Raw genomic sequence first — 16,208 nt, 5'->3', positions numbered from 1 at the left:
GAGCTTTGGGATCATATTACAAATCAGTTTGTTAATCTGTGAAGACTGAAACCCAGTGGCCTCACATATGACATGAGGAGTAATTACAATGGATGTGCACTGAAACCTGAACTTGTCAAGACTTAAGCTGAAGGTATAACCAGTGGGGGTGATTTTGAATTTTGGGCTATAGAGACCAACTGGCAGAATGCACCAACCAACGGCGAAGAGGTAGCCACTATATTGAGGCCCCGGCCTTATTTGATTCTGCCAAATGGGCGTTCTGATGCCTCTTGCTGGTCTTTGTCCTCAGGAATGTCAGCAAGCTGGGACACTGGCAAAGGCCCTGAGTTAGGTCCTCGTGAAGGGGGCGGTGGGGGGTGGCGATGTCGAGGTGGGGCGAGGCTGGGCCGATGGTGGCCCGCAATATTTTTGTGGAGCCAGGAGGAAAACTGTGAGCCCTTTCCTGATCAAATGCAACCACACATGGGCGGAGCACACACGCAGTGCACGCTTTGACCGTGGGTCCCTAAAAATAACAATCAGGGTCATATCGGGATCTGCATGATAAAGAAGCCTACAGGTTGTTTCAAGCAGGTGGTTCCACTGCCCAGTGGTAGGCCCTTGTGAAAGTCACAGCCCGCCAATCATTGGGGTTAATCATAAATCTACTGACCCCATTTCTGGTCTGTTACTGCACCGCTAATGCTGATTTTCCCAGATGAAAATCAGCCCCAATATTCCATCAATTGTTTTAGAGGGAAAAACTGAAGAGTACATAAGTGAAATTTTTGCCATGGTGGAATTAGATGTTTTTGAAGGGGGAAGTGAGCTCTGAGATGGAGGGAGCTGGCTGCTGAATGAACTTCTCAACTGCCTTGGAAATTTTGATTTTGACATCCTTTTTGGTGCAGTTTGAAGTGTGCTGTGATTCAACATTTGAAGCCAAAAATAATGTATTCTGTAAAGGTTTGTATGTAAAGAATCTTGCATCTGGATACACTTGCTGTATACAAAATTGTATTTTCTGCTGCCACATTTTTGTCACACTTCTGAGTCAACTTTTAATTGTTGTTATAAATTCCTATGCCCACATTTATAATGGCCCAGAAATTCGGGTCTCCACGGGTGAGTACGCGCTGGGTACTCACCCATAGGCCCAATGGAAGTGCCGGTTTCCTGCATGCACTGCACATGCACGGGAAACCGGCACTTCCGTTCCCCTGAAAGAAGGGGTTCAGAGTTCAAACGTGTGCGCAGGAGAGGCTGCGCGTGCGCATCGAACTTACGTTTTTTTTGCAGGTTTTCCCGGGAAGGTAAGTCTCCAGAAGTTAGGCATATAAAAAGCAGTCACAAGTCCTGCTTTTTACAAGGTAAGTGGTGAGTTAATTAAAACATTTTCCACAGGTTTATTATTTTTAAATACTTTAAAGAAAGGTAAGTTTATTTTTAGCCCTTAGAAAATAAAATTATTTTTTTCAAAAATTTAAATTGTTTAAAATAGTTATTTCATGTAATTTATAGTTTATTTAAAAAATGTGATTTAAAAAAAAATATTTGAAGATTTAGTGATGTTTTGGGGCTCATAGTATTTATAAGTTTGACAGCCCTTCCTGTCAAACTTATGAATGAAGCATTCCCTGCTCCAATTGGCTCCCCATGGCCCACGTGATCCCAGGGGATGCATCGAACTAACTGCACCCCTGGGATACGCAAGCACTGCGCGCCGGCAGTTGGAGCAGGCCAAGGATCGGAATTCCACGGGGGCCCACAGCTCAATGGCCAGCGCGCAAGGTAAGTGCAGGTCGGGGGCTTACACCCGCGGGAAGCTCCCGACCCGAATTTCTGGGCCAGTGTCTCTTGTAAACTTGTCATGCTGTAAGTATGCCCTCCTACCAAAGGTGGCACAAGAGTCTCAGTTTTGCACCCAACTCCTCAGCCTGCACTGCAGAGAAGCTCTTATAGTCCAACCAAATCTACTTGTCTGCCCCAAAATGTTTTTATGTTATAATATAAAATCAAAGTATTATTTGAAAATAAGGACAGAATGTTTTGACCTGAAAATGGGCACAGAATTATTTCTTTGTACCTTGGTCCAATTAACACTCCACTCTAAACCCGCTTCAACTGAAGACTACACTCGATCTTGATTTCCTGTGTACAATGCCGTCTATTTTAAATTTTAAATATTAAATATTGAAATAAATCAAATCTTAATTTTTGTACCATCAGAAGGCAATACTCAATGAATATAATAAGCCTATGTCTGCATGAGATATATTTCAATGAGATGATAATATAAAGAATAATATTCTGTAAGCTTACTTAAAACATCATAAAATTATTGAAATAGACATAAATAGTAGTGTCAACCTTGGCTCAGTGATAGCACATTTGCCTCTGAGTAAAAAGGCTGTGGGCTCAAGCCCCACTCCAGAGCTTGAGTATATAACCTAGGCTGATATGTCAATGCAGTAATGAAGGAATGTTGAATCATCCACCTTTTAGATGAGATGTTATACTAAGGCACTGTCTGCCCTCTCAGATGGATATAAAAGATCCCATGGCACTAATCTAAGAAGAACAGGGAATTTCTTCTGGTGTCATGGCCACTAATATACTTCTCCTCTTCCCTCTGAACTATTTCTTCCCTTGCCATGGTCAGTGACATTCGTGTCTCCTTCTCTCTTTTCCTCATTTAATTGCCTGGCTATGGGATATGCATGTCTTGTCTGTCCGTCTGTCTCTCTGGAGCTAGAGTGAAAACAGGAAGCAGCACTGGCAGCAGGCTATCCCAGCATTTGTACCATTAGTAAAAGTGTTCTGATTTAGGATCTACACCCAAAGCATTAGCCTTTTCAGATACTGATCAACCTTCTGTGTATTTCCAGCATTTTCTGATATTATTCCCTTAATTATTGACCAGCAAACCAGGCAGTTTGGAGTGTAATTTGTGGTCAGTACAGGAGGAGGTGAAGACTGGTTCATGGTGTTAGAGGTACACCTTCTTGTGTATCTTGACACAAAAGCGCCCGGAGGTGGCAACGTTGGAATCCAAGACTGAAAATGCAGTAGTAGCGAGAGCTCATGGTGGAAGCCACAGGCTGCAGTTCAGACTTAGCACACTGACTGATGCAGAGAATGTGTATAACTGATCAGATACATTCATTTCTCTTCCCAACTTTTCCCATTTCAATGAATCCAGGCTGCTAAAGCATTTATTGCCAATTTAAGAGGTGGCCTTTCTGAGAAGCTCACTGATGAAATATTGCAGAGTTTATTAGCTCATACTGACAGGTTACTGATGCAGCGGTGACTACTCCACCCCATGGGTTACAGCTGCGGAGCTAAGCTGCACTTGAGTGTATCCGGTGTTCCTATGCCTGATTTACATCATCTAGCGTGATTCTCAATGAGTCCTTGTAATGCCACATCAATTCGATGCTGCACTGCGATTAATATGGAGCAGCATGTTAGAGAGTCACTGGGTTGCTCCTCTGCATCTCTGTGAAAGGCTGATCACACAGCAGGCTGGGTAAGGATCTGGGAGCTGTGTTTTGTTTAACACATAAACCTCTCTCAGACTGCTCAGTCCACCAACACTGATAAGGAAAATGGACACGTTACTGGATTCTGTTACAGACAATATAAACTCACTTATTCTGACAGTAAGAAACTATAATCAGACACTAACAAAACATAATAATGATCAGAATTTTGGGCAGTATTGTGTCTCTGAGTAGATCTGAAATGCAATTACTTTCAACAGTACAGCAGAGCACCAATCACTCAAGCTCTTCTTTTGCGTCTCTGTGAAAGGCCTAGAAGCTGTTTCCTGCTCAGTCCTTCTTAAATGTGCTCGTGACCATAATGAAAGAGAGGAAGGAAAAAAAATAATGTTCCTGAGAGCAAAAAAGCCCTACTGAATTGCTTTGGTCCTGAATTTGCTTTAGTGTTCCTTCCTACACTTTGTTGACTCCAGTCAATCTCATTTATTCACTGTACCAGCAATTTCTCAGGATTTTAAAAGTAATTTTTACTGTGTTCAGTTTATTTTAAAAAATCCATTGCCTTCCTTTCATAACCTTATCTACAATGGAGTCCTCTTCCTGTGAGAGAACTATTGCGCACTTCACAAGAATGCAGTTTAAGGGGACATATATTACATCCAAGAATTGGGATGAAAGGATTAATCTTTTGAAAGATTGTGGCACAAGAAGACAAATTCAGACAAATAAGTGGGCTGAGTGAGCATAATTACCTGAGTTTCCTTCAGTTTTGCTGCCTTGGAGCTGTGAAGTGGAAATCTTGGCCCAGAAATCGCACTGTGTCCGTTTTTTTGTTATAAAATGGCCGCCTAAGGATCCAATATAGCAGGGGGCGTGTGCATGCTCATTCCGCGCTGGAGATATGCCGCCCACAATATTGGATTGTGCTCATACAGGTTTGTTGTTGGCTTGCCCTTTTAGGCTGCTGGTTAACTTCTGGGTGCTATTTTGCCTATTATCTGCCTTCTAAACTGATTGTTGACTTCTGCTAAAAAGTTTTTGCTGGTGCTCGTCTGCTTTTGGCTGCCTCAACAACAGTTTTACTGCAGTCATGGGTGGTCTGGAGGTTCTGCCTTTGGAGTGGATGACGATGTGGAGCAGCCAAGAAGACAGGAGAGAGCAGGAGAAGAGGAGGAGGATGGAGACCATACCCACAGCGGGTCTTCAGGGACCGTTTCTCATACCTCAGCTTCAGTGAGGAGCAATGAGTGAGGTGTCTTCATTTCACAAAGGAGGCTGTCACAGAATTATGTCACCTGCTGCAGGCATATCTCGAGCTCAATGCAGGGCATAGACAGAACTGCCTGAGGCTGTCAAGGTCACCATGGCACTTAACGTTTATGAAATGGTGTCATTCCATGTTGTACCAGGTGACATCAGTGAAATCGCTCAGTTTGCTGTTCACCGTTATATCAAGGAGGTCACTGAGACTTTCTATGACAGGAGGAACAGCTACATAAGTTTCCCAAAGGACAGAGTGAAGCAAGTTGAGAAAGCACACGGCTTTGCTCATATTTCAGGCTTCCCCAGGGTGCAAGATACCATAGACTGCACCCACACTGCCTTGCATGCTCCCCATCACTAGCCTGGCAACTTTCTGAAACAGAAAGGGATTCCACTCCCTCAATGTCCAGCTTGCTAGCGACCACAAGCAGTACACCATCCAGGTCTGTGTCCGGTTTCCTGGCCACTCCCATCAAGACACGGCTATTTCCTGGGAACTGCGCCTCAGCACTCCTACTGCTCTGACAAAAAACAGAGTGCAGGCGTAATGTAACGCTCTGGAAGCTCCTGTCAACATTGGCTGCCAGAGTCAAGATGGCAGACATCTAAGCTTTTATGGCAGCAGTGTATGCTCGTTTACCTATCCTAGTGCTCCTACAAGGTGTATCACCATTGGCTACAGTCGGGCAATCCTTATCACCACCATCCTTACTACCACAAACTAATTGTTGTCCTTCAGCACAGTCTTATGGGTCTTGCCTTCAAAAATGTGGGTAAGTGAGGGTTGCAATAGTGGCGAGAGTACAAAGTGCAGTGTGTGTGCATAGAAGGAGATGGAGTGAAGTGTGGTGCAGTGATTGTAGGAGAGTGAAGGGAAGCGGGGAGGGGAGTGTTGTGAGTATTGAGGTGGCAGGTGATGTGTGTGCGAGCAGAGAGTAAGAGAGCAGGATGCTTACCTTGACAACTCTGGTGACGTCATTAAACTTTTTCTACATTGCAGCTATGAGCTGGGACATAAGCTCCTGGTGTTAACCTCCTCAGCTAACTCTTCCCACTGCTGGTGGGTGTGTTGCCTGTAGGGCTTTCTGGCTCCCAGGGATATCTCCCTCCTCCTGTCCACCATCTGCACCAGGGTCTCTAACACTGCATCAGAGAACCTGGGTGCCATCTCTGGGCATTTTGAGACATTTTTCCACTTGTGAAGTTTCCCTGCTATGTGCAGCCAGTGTGCACCTCCCCTTTCAGAGGTGATTGGTATCTGTAAGTGATGTCAGTGAAGCTCGATATCCCACCCCTCCACCCCAAAAACAAGTGCTGAGCCAATGAATATGAATAGTGAGGGTAGCCCTGGCTGCAGACCTCAGTCATGACAATGAGTTGGCAGCACCAATTCCAAGTGGTCCCAGCGAATGCGCCCGGCTTGGGCACGATCACATTTAAGACCCTTGTGCTTGGTGTTGTAGCAGGCTGCTTATACTCACTGCGAACCAATTGGTGCTCAACATTTTGGCAAACCGAGTCCATTATAAAAGATGTAATAGCAGAGCACTTGAAAAGCAGTGACAGGATCGGACAAAGTCAACATGGATTTACAAAAGGTAAATCATGCTTGACTAATGTATCCATGTGTTAATGGAGACACGGAATGCAGGAGTTGGTTTAACAGGTGTTTACTGAACAAAGTCTGGAGGTGAACTAACAGATACAAGACGCTATACAGGCTTATATACCTGAGTGGTCACTACCGGCATTACAGTACACAGGGGCTCTTAAAGGTACATACACTACAATTCCTCCCCTTTTAGATAATTAGTACATAACATTTTAAGTAATCATTAATTAACGTGTTTACAAGAACAATAATCTACACATTTGCTGCAGTTAATCAATTATAAGTCAGTCTCTCTGGAGGCTTCCTGACTCGGTCCGGATAATGCCTCGGTGGTGTAGTAGTTTTCGGTGGTATAGTAGGTTCTTTTGGCAAGGTCGATTCGGCTTGAATGCCAGTGTCGGGTTCATCTGGTTCCAGTATCACCGGATCGGAGGTAGATACTATGGGTATCTCTGCTTCTTCATTAGGCATATAAAGTTGTGGTGTAGGTTGTTCCTTTTCGGATGACTCTATGATTTGGTCAGCATGGCGCCTTATTATGCTTTCACCAATGTCCACGGTATATATCAGTGGTCCTAGTCGTGTGCAAATAGTTCCAGGCTGCCATTTTGCGGTACGGTAGTCCTGGGCCAAAACTTGTTGACCTATCTGGAAGGTTCTAGTTGGCCTTTCATTCATGCCTTGAAATTGCCAGTTCTCTACGTCCCTTCTGATGTTTGGCTTGATCAAATCCAGCCGGCATCTTAGTCTTCTATTGAAAAACATCATGGCGGGAGTTTGGTTTGTAACCACATGTGTTGCATTCCTGTACGCAAACAAGAAGTTATCTACCTTATGTTGTAGATTTATGCCTTCATTACCCATGGCCTTTATGGCCTTCTTGAAGGTCTGGACAAACCTTTCAGCTAATCCATTGGTGGCGGGATGGTATGGGGCGGACGTGTAGTGCTTAACCCCATTGTTTTTTTAAGAACTTCCTGAATTCTTCAGACACAAATTGCGGTCCATTATCAGAACAGATCTGTTCAGGCAGCCCGTTCCTGGCAAATATGGTCCTTAATACTGTGATGGTTTTTTCCGTGGTGGTGGAGGACATCTTTATTACCTCCGGCCACTTGGAGTGTGCAACAACTGCGATTAAGAACATTGAGTCCATAAATGGACCAGCAAAGTCGATATGTACCCTTTGCCATGGAGATGAGGGCCACTCCCATGGATGTAGAGGGGCTTGTGGTGGGGCGTTTTGGACCTTCTGGCATCCTAGACAGCTCTTGGTCATTTCTTCGATGTCTCCATCAATACCTGGCCACCACACAAACGCTCTGGCTAGGTTCTTCATTTTCACTCCACCCAGATGCCCCTCGTGAAGCTCCTTTAGCACTTTATCCTGGAGTTTGGGTGGAATCACCACTCTGGATCCACACATCAAGGTTCCTCGGCACACTGACAGCTGTTCTCTTCTTTGCGAGAATGCTGGCAACAGTGGTTCGCCATGTGCTGGCCATCCCTTCTGTAGTGTATGTAACCGTTCCACCTTTAAGAGAACTATTTTAAGGGTTGCACTACTTTATCTTGGCTGCTGTATACTGTAATACCGGTGGTGACCACACCGGTATATAAGTGCTGTGTAATGATTTATTTGCCAGTTCCGCCCTGAACTTCGACTAGTAAAGACCTGTTAAAATTTACTCTTGTGGTCTGTGTAGTACTTCTCAATATAACACACAGACTTAACAGTGGCGACGAATACGATCTTACCCTGCGGCAGAGATACATCCAAGGCAGTTGACGGGCGTTGAGAGGAGGCATCCGCCCTCATCATCCTGCTGAGAAAAGACGCAGGTCCGAAGAGCAAAGGAAGAATCCTGACACGAAGTCTTTCTTCAGCAACAGGCAGTGATCATCCCTTCTATCATGGTGGTGGGTAAGCCGATCAGCGATGAGCAGCAAGTCGGCCACGTTGGCTGTGAAGTAGGGGAGGGAAAAACGGAGGATATAAGGGCGGAGAACTCGACCACGGCCGGGGGGAAGAGCCGGACAGAAGTCGGGGCCAGAGGCGCTGAGACTGGGGCAGCGTAAGGCACGGGAGCCGCGGTGAATGCAAACGCAGCCGGTGTAAAAGACCGGGCTGCAAGCGGGCTGGGAGATGCAACAGCGTCGAGAGAGAGCTCGACCGCGACCGGTGAAAAAGGCCGGGCAGCTACCGAGGCCGCGAGGCGCAGCGACCAGGCCAGCGTAAGGCGCGGGAGAATTTTTTTTTTTTTAAACCGCGGAGAACTCAGCCGCAGCCGGGGGGAAAGGACCGGACTGCAAGAGGGGCTGGGAGGCACGAGTTGAAAACCGCTGGGGAGGGCGAACGCAGCAATATGGCAATCACGATTACAGCCAGCGGGGGAGAAAGGCAAATGCGGGAAGCTGCCATTTTCGTAGGCGGGGGAAGAAGACAAGCGCGGGAAACCGCCATTTTGAAAAAAAAAAATAAATAAAAGAAAAATTTCTTTTTGTTTCTCAAGAAGATTGCGAGGATGCCTAAGCGTGGTAACATCAACAATTTCGATCCCGATGTTGAAGATTGGGCCACGTATGTAGAACGCATAGAGATATATTGTAAGGCAAATAAAATATCAGATGAAGATAAAGCACTAACCTTACTAAACTCAATGGGTGTGAAGACATACGGGCTATTGAAGCATCTTCTATCACCAGCTAAACCGGCGGATCAGACTTTCGCTAAAATTGTTGCTGTCCTGAAAAATCATTTGAACCCCACACCGCTGATGTTAGCGGAACGATTTAAATTTTATGCGAGAACGCAACTGAAAGAGGAATGCAACGCGGAGTATTTAATTGAACTGCATAAGCTAGCGAAATACTGTCAGTTTGGGGAAAGACTGACAGAGGCACTGACAGACAAATTCGTGTGTGGATTGTCGAAAGAAGGAACACAAAAGCGGCTGCTTGAAGAGAATGATCTTACACTTGATAAGGCTGTCACTATTGCAGCATCGCACGAAGCCGCAGCGAGAGGCACTGCGGAAATGCAGCTGAAGGCAGCGGTACTCAGCGTAGATCAAATGGCTTTGGGTACAACGAAATGTTATCGTTGTGGAAAGACAACACACGATCAGAACCAATGCTGGTTTAAAAACCAGGAATGTAGAAAATGTGGCAAGCTTGGTCACATAGCTAAAGTATGCCGGTCAGGAAAGAAGACCAGCAACAAAAAGTCACCGCAGGAAAAGTGCAGAAAGGTACATAAGGTGGCTGAGAAGAGTTCGGATGAACAGAATTCGGATTCAGATTCCAACAGCAAGGAATTGGGTAGTCTGAGAATTCACAATGTGAGTAAGGAAGCTGACCGACAAACTATCTGGGTCACACTGCAGATAGCAGGAGTCCAAGTGAAGATGGAATTGGACACCGGCTCGGCGTTGACGGTCATGAATAAGCAAGATTACAAAAGGTTATTCAAACATATTCCCCTACGGGATATGGAGATAGTATTAAAGACATACACGGGGCAAAGAGTATACCCCATCGGAAAGATAAAAGTCAAGGTGGTACACAAGGGCAAAGAACACCAAGGAATGGACATATATGTACTACCTGAGGGAGGTCCACCACTTCTGGGACGGGAATGGATCAGGAAAATAAATATGGACTGGCACTCCCTAAAAGCAATAACGGTAGATTCCGGAAAGAAAAAAGATGTCAAACCTGCACGATTGTCCAGAATATTGGATGAGGGCATATGCAGCAGTGACAGTGACAAAGCAGAGAGTGAGAACTCGGTGAAGACAATCAGCTCAGACTCTGGAACTGATGATGGTAAGACCAGCCCATGTGCAAAAGACAAGTCTAAAATGGACTTGCAGACTAATGATGGAAAAACGAAGGAGTGCATAAATGCTTCAGGAGAGAACAAAGTATCAGAACAGAATTCCACTGGACAACAACAACATAGTTTGACAGAGAATTCTGAGTCTGTCCAGTCTACAGACATGCACATTTCTGAGGAACACCGGGCTCGAACTCAACTCAATTTCAAACTACAACAGCAATTAGAACAAATGATTCGCCGTTTTGAGCAAGAGGTGAATGCAAAGAAAAAGTTCTTTGACACGGAGTTGGAGAATCTGGGAAGACTGCAGAAGCAGCTGATTGAGAAAATGGAACAGGAACACACAAACCGTCTGCGCGATGAGGCCAAATGAATCAAAGCTGAGCAAGAAAGGGAATATGTCAAATTCATCGATCAGTTGAAAGCTAAGAAGAAAGAGCACCCTTTTGTGAGCAGTGTCAGCAGTAATAAGCCACTCAGGGAATTGGTGGCAGAGGCAAAAGCTGAAGTGATGGAGGAAATAGAAGACAATAGAGAAGAAGCAGAAGATGATGACTCATCTGAACCATTATCACCCCTATCAGGTCACGCACGTGGTCCCTCCGAACTGAGCCAAATCAGTCTGGAAGCAGAAAAACTTCCCAAGGTACTCGAGCCTTTAGAAGTCAACAATGCTGGTTCTGAAGTTATGAAAGTTCAAGCTGTTAAGTCCAGTGAAGGACTATTAGATGAGTCACCCCAGCAACGAAAACCTACTACACCACCGAAAACTACTACACCACCGAGGCGTTATCCGGACCGAGTCAGGAAGCCTCCAGAGAGACTGAATCTGTGAACTGTTTTTACATGAAGTTGTGTATATATGTTCTGATGTTATGTTTAATGGGGAATATATACTGTTAAGCTAAAAAGGGAGGATTGTAGTGTATGTAACCGTTCCACCTTTAAGAGAACTATTTTAAGGGTTGCACTACTTTATCTTGGCTGCTGTATACTGAAATACCGGTGGTGACCACACCGGTATATAAGTGCTGTGTAATGATTTATTGGGCAGTTCCGTCCTGACCTTCGACTAGTAAAGACCTGTTAAAATTTACTCTTGTGGTCTGTGTAGTACTTCTCAATATAACACACAGACTTAACACCTTCACCATTAAATCGTAGACTCGTGAGAGAGTCGGGTCATTTCTCGTTTCCTTTCCAATGGTAGAATTTGTTACTGGTAGGCATTCCACTATGGTTGAGTGGAACATCTCCACTGGGCCCACTGTAGGTGCCTCTTCTACCGTTGGCAACGGTAGGCGCGATAAACCGTCAGCATTCCCGTGCTGTTTTGATCCTTTGTATTCTATGTCATATTGGTGTGCGCTAGGAAAAGGGACCACCTCTGTAGCCTTTGCGCTGTCATAATGGGAACGCCCTTTTTAGGGTTGAATATGGAGACGAGGGGTTGATGGTCAGTCAAAAAGGTAAATTTTTGTCCGTAGAGGTAATGGTTGATTTTCTTCACTCCCCACACCAGGCTGAGTGCTTCCCTGTCGATCTGGGCATAGTTACGTTCAGCTGAGTTCAATGAGCGTGACGCAAAAGCTATCAACCGCTCCGAGCCATCAGGGAATCTATGCGATAATACCGCTCCTACACCGTAAGGGGATGCATCGCACGCCAGTCTGATTGGCAGTGATGGGTTGTAATGAGCCAACACTTCCTTGGACGTGATCAAGCCTTTGCATTTATGGAAGGCACGTTTACAGTCTTCGCTCCATTTCCAAATTACTCCCGTTTGTAGCAGTGCGTTAAGAGGGTGCAGAACAGTTGACAAGTTCGGTAAAAATTTATGATAGTAATTTATCAATCCCAGGAACGACCTTAATTGTGAGACATTTTCAGGTGCTGGGGCTTTTATGACCGCTTCAATTTTTTCAGGTGACTTATGCAACCCTTCTTCGTCAATTATATGGCCACAATATGGTATTTGTTTCTGGAAAAATTTGCACTTGGGGCGATTTGCTCGTAGGCCCCGTTCTCTCAGCCTAGTGAGCACCTGCTCCAAATTGGCAAGGTGCTCGTTGTCGTTTTCTCCTTTTACAAGGATGTCGTCTAGGTAGCATTGAGTTCCCGGGATCCCTTGCAGGACTTGCTCCATAGCTCTTTGCCAGATAGCTGGAGCTGATGCTACTCCGAAAACTAGTCGATTGTAATGGTTCAGGCCTTTGTGTGTGTTTATCGTGAGATGCTTTTTAGAGGCCTCCTCAACCTCCATCTGTAGATATGCCTGTGCCAAGTCAATTTTGGTGAAACGTTTCCCTCCGGATAGTGAGGCAAAAATATCTTCTATCCTCGGAAGAGGATACTGTACTGTGTGAAGGACCGGGTTTACAGTCACCTTGAAGTCCCCACAGATGCGAATTATTCTCTGTTCTTCAGATTTATCATTATTCAACGTTTTCTTCATGACCGGGACGATGGGTGTTGCCCACTCGCTCCAATCTACCTTGGATAACACGCCTGCCTTTTCCAAATTCTCCAGCTCTGCCTCGACTGCTGGACGAATTGCGTATGGCACCGGCCTTGCCTTAAAAAACTTGGGAATTGCCGCACCTTCCACTTTTATTGAGGCGGTGATGCCTTTCAAGGTTCCTAGTTCCTGTTGAAACACTTCTTTGGCGTTGGCCAAGATGTCTTTTAATCGTTCAGTTATGACGTCATCATCATTTTTTTTCTTACTGGTCACCGTCAGTGCCTGAATGGAGTGCCAGTCTAAATGTATCTTCCTGATCCATTCACGTCCCAACAGCGGTGGACCACCATCTTGCAGAACGTATAAATACAACTTCTGTATTTCCTTGCTGTTGTATACAACAGGCACCCTTATTTTCCCTCTGGGGTATACTTTCTGCCCCATCTATGTCTTCAAGATAATGGATGTGTCTTTCAAAGGTATATGCAGAAATAGCCGCTCGTAATCCCGTCGGCTTGTGACGGTCAGAGCTGATCCTGTATCTAGCTCCATTTTAACTGGGGACCCCGCTATCGTGAGGGTAACCCAAATGGTCTGGTAATCTTCTTTGGCAATTACATTATGTAATTTGAGACAGCTTAGTCTCTTGTTTCCGGTGTCGCTATCGCTCTTCTGGTCTTTGGAGCTAATGTCTGTCATCATTTGTACCTTTCTGTAATTTTCCTTATTGATTTTTTTTCTGTCAGTGGATTTTTTGTTTCCAGATCGGCATACACGTGCAATGTGTCCCATCTTTCCGCATTGCCTGCATGCTTTGTCCTTGAACCAGCAGTCCCTCTGGTCATGGGTGGATCTGCCGCAGTGATAACATCTCTCGAAACCCCATGTCATTTCATGGGTGGCGAAGTCCTAGGCTTTTGCTGTATCTCTGCAGCTCCTCTTGCTGCTGCTTCGTATGATACAGCCACACTGAAAGCCTTGTCCAGTGTCAAATCTTTCTCAGAAAGTAGCCTTTTCTGTGTTCCTTCACTTAGGAGACCGCAGACGAATTTGTCTCGTAGAGAATCTGCCAGTCCTGCCCCGAATTGACAGTGCTTTGACAGCTTTCTTAATTCGGTGAGGTAATCAGCGTTACTTTCATTCTTGTGCTGATTCCTCCTGAAGAATTTGAATAATTCCGCTATCAGCAGCTGTGTTGGGTTTAAGTGCTCCTGTAGGGTATCAACAATATCCTTAAAATTCTTGTCCATCGGTTTGGCTGGAGTGATTAAGTTTTGTAACAGCCCGTATGTCCTTGCGCCCATCAGATTTAGAAGTACCGATGCCTTTTTATCATCCTCTACTTCATTCGCTGTGCAATATACCTCCACTCTTTCCACATATGTGGTCCAATCCTCTATATTACTATCGAAAGCAGTAATATTGCCAGTCTTAGGTATCCTGAAAATCAAAAATGGCACCTCCCGCGCTTTCCTTTCTTCCCTGCCGAGAAAAAATTGCGCCTCCCGCGCTTTCCTGCCGCTGCCGCTGCTGACAACGCTGTTCTCCACGGTTTTTATTTACACAGATATTTTTAATAGTTGGAGACTCGTTCCCGCCAGACTCTCTGGGACTTTTCCCTCCCTCTGCTTGGTTCGAACGCCAACCTGCTTTGCAGCGCCGGCCGTCTCCCGAGTGCTCCACCCTCCGTCTCTGTTTGCCTCCGCCTTCCAACTCGCTGCTTGGCCCCGCTGCAGAGCCACCCGATCGAGCCCCAGCCCGCCGCCCAGGAAGGATTAGTGCAGTACCTGCCACCAGCCCGGCTAGCTGGTGAAACCACAGTTTTTATTATTTTTTTCTTCGACTTTCGTCTGAGGAATCGATCTCCTTGAGGTGCTGCCGAATTGCAGGTAAGTCCATTTCCAATTCGTCGCCACTGTTGTATTCGTGTGTTAATGGAGACACGGAATGCAGGAGTTGGTTTAACAGGTGTTTACTGATCAAAGTCTGGAGGTGAACTAACAGATACAAGACGCTATACAGGCTTATATACCCGAGTGGTCACTACCGGTATTACAGTACACAGGGGCTCTGAAAGGTACATACACTACAACTAATCTACTGGAATTTTTTGAGGATGTAACTGGTAAAATAGATAAGGGAGAACCAGTGGATGTGGTGTATCTGGACTTTCAGAAGGCTTTTGATAAGGTCCCACATAAGAGATTAGCGTGCAAAATTAAGGCACATGGGATTGGGGGCAAGGTATTGACTTGGATAGAGAACTGGTTGGCGGACAGAAAGCTAAGAGTTGGAATAAATGGGTCGTTTTCCGAGTGGCAGGCAGTGACTAGTGGGGTACCGCAAGGATCAGTCCTAGGACCCCAGCTGTTCACAATATATATTAATGATCTGGACGAGGGAATTGGATGTAACACCTCCAAATTTGCAGTACGATTTGGACAGGTTGGGTGATTGGGCAGAAACATGTCAAATGCACTATAATGTGGATAAATGTGAGGTTATCCACTTTGGTGGCAAAAACAGGAAGGCAGATTATTATTTGAATGGCAATAGATTGGGAGAAGGGGAAGTGCAAAGAGACCTGGGTGTTCTTGTGCACCAGTCGCTGAAGGTAAGCATGCAGGTGCAGCAGGCGGTTAAGAAGGCAAATGGTATGTTGGCCTTCGTAGCAAGAGGGTTCGAGTACAGGAACAAGGATGTCTTGCTGCAGTTGTACAGGGCCTTGGTGAGACCACACCTTGAGTATTGTGTGCAGTTTTGGTCGCCTTACCTGAGGAAGGACGTACTTGCCATGGAAGGAGTGCAGCGAAGATTCACCAGGCTGATACCTGGGATGGCAGGAATGACGTATGAGGAGTGATTGTGTCGATTGGGCTTATACTCACTGGAGTTTAGAAGATTGAGAGGGGATCTCATCGAAACCTATAAAATTCTGTCAGGCCTGGACAGACTAGATGCAGGAAGGATGTTTCTGATGGCCGGGGAGTCCAGAACCAGGGGTCATAGTCTAAGGATAAGGGGTAAGCCATTTAGGACTGAAATGAGGAGGAATTTCTTCACCCAGAGAGTGGTGAACCTGTGCAATTCTCTGACACAGAGGGCGGTGGAGGCCAGTTCATTAAATATATTCAAGAAAGAGTCGGATATATTTCTTAAGGCTAAAGGGATCAAGGGATATGGGGAGAATGCAGGGACAGGGTACTGAATTTGGATGATCAGCCATGATCTCATTGAATGGCGGAGCAGGCTCGAAGGGCCGACTGGCCTACTCCTGCTCCTATTTTCTTTATTTCTATGTTTCTATGTTATGTCACTCATGCTCCTAACCTTGGGTGCGCAGAAGAGGTAACCCATCCAGTGCATTATGGGGTGAACTCGGCAGTCTTCCTGATCAGCTGTTTTGCTGGCACCAGCATGAACAGCACAAATAGGGACTGGAGCAGTTGAATCTGTTTCAAAAGCAGATGGTTGGCTAATATGTTACAGCCTCATTTATTTTTCAGGAATATGTACGCAATTAAGTGGATTGCTACATCCCAT

Source organism: Somniosus microcephalus, chromosome 10, assembly GCF_052327205.1.
Source record: "Somniosus microcephalus isolate GS21.2 chromosome 10, FLI_Smic_1.0, whole genome shotgun sequence".
NCBI lineage: Eukaryota > Metazoa > Chordata > Chondrichthyes > Squaliformes > Somniosidae > Somniosus > Somniosus microcephalus.
Note: the sequence above shows the minus strand (reverse complement) of the source record.